Source organism: Triticum aestivum, chromosome 2D (assembly GCF_018294505.1).
Source record: "Triticum aestivum cultivar Chinese Spring chromosome 2D, IWGSC CS RefSeq v2.1, whole genome shotgun sequence".
In the NCBI taxonomy this organism is placed as follows: Eukaryota; Viridiplantae; Streptophyta; class Magnoliopsida; order Poales; family Poaceae; genus Triticum; species Triticum aestivum.
This window is the reverse complement of record NC_057799.1, coordinates 610,635,312-610,638,802: the sequence shown is the minus strand read 5'-3', so window position 1 is coordinate 610,638,802 and position 3,491 is coordinate 610,635,312.

Sequence of the window (3,491 nt, the reverse complement as noted above, 5' to 3'; positions counted from 1 at the left end):
TTGACCGGAGAGGCGTCTCGGTCATGTCTGCATGTCTCCCGAACCCGTAGGGTCTACACACTTAAGGTCCGGTGACGCTAGGGTTGTAGAGATATATGTATGCGGAAACCCAAAAGTTGTTTGGAGTCCCGGATGAGATCCCGGACGTCACGAGAGGTTCCGGAAAGGTCCGGAGGTGAAGAATTATATATAGGAAGTCAAGTTTCGGCCACCGGGAAAGTTTCGGGGGTTACCGGTATTGTACCGGGACCACCGGAAGGGTCCCGGGGGTCCACCGGGTGGGGCCACCTGTCCCGGAGGGCCCCGTGGGCTGAAAGTGGAAGGGAACCAACCCTTAGTGGGCTGGGGCGCCCCCCTTGGGCCTCCCCCCATGCGCCTAGGGTTGGGAACCCTAGGGGGGGAGCTTCCCCCTTGCCTTGCGGGGCAAGGCACCCCTTCCCCCCCACTTGGCCGCCGCCCCCCTTGGAGATCTGATCTCCCAAGGGCTAGCGCCCCCCCCAGGGGTCCTATAAATAGTGGGGGGGAGGAGGGCAGCACACGACAACCTTGGGCGCCTCCCTCCTCCCCTGCAACACCTCTCTCTCTCTCTCTCGCAGAAGCTTGGCGAAGCCCTGCCGGAGACCCGCTACATCCACCACCACGCCGTCGTGCTGTTGGATCTCCATCAACCTCTCCTTCCCCCTTGCTGGATCAAGAAGGAGGAGACGTCGCTGCACCGTACGTGTGTTGAACGCGGAGGTGCCGTCCGTTCGGCACTCGGTCATCGGTGATTTGGATCACGGCGAGTACGACTCCGTCATCCACGTTCATTGGAACGCTTCCGCTCGCGATCTACAAGGGTATGTAGATGCACTCCCTTCCCCTCGTAGCTAGTAGACTCCATAGATGCATCTTGGTGAGCGTAGAAAAATTTTAAAATTATGCTACGATTCCCAACAGTGGCATCATGAGCCAGGTCTATGCGTAGTTACTATGCACGAGTAGAACACAAAGAAGTTGTGGGCGTTGAGTTTGCCAATTCTTCTTGCCGCTACTAGTCTTTTCTTGTTTCGGCGGCATTGTAGGATGAAGCGGCCCGGACCGACCTTACACGTACACTTACGTGAGACAGGTTCCACCGACTGACATGCACTAGATGCATAAGGTGGCTAGCGGGTGTCTGTCTCTCCTACTTTAGTCGGAACGGATTCGATGAAAAGGGTCCTTATGAAGGGTAAATAGAAATTGGCAAATCACGTTGTGGTCATACGTAGGTAAGAAACGTTCTTGCTAGAAACCTACAAACCACGTAAAAACTTGCAACAACAATTAGAGGACGTCTAACTTGTTTTTGCAGCAAGTGCTATGTGATGTGATATGGCCAGAAGATGTGATGAATGATATATGTGATGTATGAGATTGATCATATTCTTGTAATAGGAATCACGACTTGCATGTCGATGAGTATGACAACCGGCAGGAGCCATAGGAGTTGTCTTTATTATTTTGCATGACCTGCGTGTCATTGAATAACGCCATGTAAATTACTTTACTTTGTTGCTAAACGCGTTAGCCATAGAAGTAGAAGTAATCGTTGGCGTGACGACTTCATGAAGACACAATGATGGAGATCATGATGATGGAGATCATGGTGTCATGCCGGTGACAAAGATGATCATGGTGCCCCGAAGATGGAGATCAAAGGAGCATGATGATATTGGCCATATCATGTCACTATTTGATTGCATGTGATGTTTATCATGTTTTTGCATCTTATTTGCTTAGAACGACGGTAGCAAGTAGGATGATCCCTTATAATAATTTCAAGAAAGTGTTCACCCTAACTGTGCACCGTTGCGAAGGTTCGTTGTTTCGAAGCACCACGTGATGATCGGGTGTGATAGATTCTAACGTTCGAATACAACGGGTGTTGACGAGCCTAGCATGTACAGACATGGCCTCGGAACACACGCAATACACTTAGGTTGACTTGACGAGCCTAGCATGTACAGACATGGCCTCGGAACACGGAGGACCGAAAGGTCGAGCATGAGTCGTATAGAAGATACGATCAACATGGAGATGTTCACCGATCTTGACTAGTCCGTCTCACGTGATGATCGGACACGGCCTAGTTAAACTCGGATCATGTTTCACTTAGATGACTAGAGGGATGTCTATCTGAGTGGGAGTTCATTAAATAATTTGATTAGATGAACTCAATTATCATGAACTTAGTCTAAAATCTTTACACTATGTCTTGTAGATCAAATGGCCAACGTTGTCCTCAATTTCAACGCGTTCCTAGAGAAAACCAAGCTGAAAGATGATGGCAGCAACTATACGGACTGGGTCCGGAACCTGAGGCTCATCCTTATAGTAGCCAAGAAAGATTATGTCTTAGAAGCACCGCTAGGTGATGCACCAATCCCACAGAACCAAGACGTTATGAACGCTTGGCAATCACGTGCTGATGATTACTCCCTCGTTCAGTGCGGCATGCTTTACAGCTTAGAGCCGGGTCTCCAAAAGCGTTTTGAGAAACATGGAGCATATGAGATGTTCGAGGAGCTGAAACTGGTTTTCAAGCTCATGCCCGGGTCGAGAGATATGATGTCTCCGACAAGTTCTTCAGCTGTAAAATGGAGGAGAACAGTTCTGTTAGTGAGCACATACTCAGAATGTCTGGGTTGCACAACCGCTTGTCTCAGCTGGGAGTTAATCTCCCGGATGACGCGGTCATTGACAGAATCCTCCAGTCGCTTCCACCAAGCTACAAGAGCTTTGTGATGAACTACAATATGCAGGGGATGGAAAAGACCATTCCCGAGGTATATTCAATGCTGAAATCAGCGGAAGGGGAGATCAGAAAAGAACATCAAGTGTTGATGGTGAATAAAACCACCAAGTTCAAGAAGGGCAAGGGTAAGAAGAACTTCAAGAAGGACGGCAAGGGAGTTGCCGCGCCCGGTAAACCAGTTACTGGGAAGAAGTCAAAGAATGGACCCAAGCCCGGGACTGAGTGCTTTTATTGCAAGGGAAGTGGTCACTGGAAGCGGAACTGCCCCAAATATTTAGCGGACAAGAAGAAGGCCGGCAACACCCAAGGTATATGTGATATACAAGTAATTGATGTGTACCTTACCAGTACTCGTAGTAGCTCCTGGGTATTTGATACCGGTGCGGTTGCTCATATTTGTAACTCAAAACAGGAACTACGGAATAAACGGAGACTGGCAAAGGACGAGGTGACGATGCGCGTCGGGAATGGTTCCAAGGTCGATGTGATCGCCGTCGGCACGCTACCTCTGCATCTACCCACGGGATTAGTTTTAAACCTCAATAATTGTTATTTAGTGCCAGCTTTGAGCATGAACATTGTATCTGGATCTCGTTTAATTCGAGATGGCTACTCATTTAAATCCGAGAATAATGGTTGTTCTATTTATTTGAGAGATATGTTTTATGGTCATGCCCCGCTGGTCAATGGTTTATTTTTGATGAATCTCGAA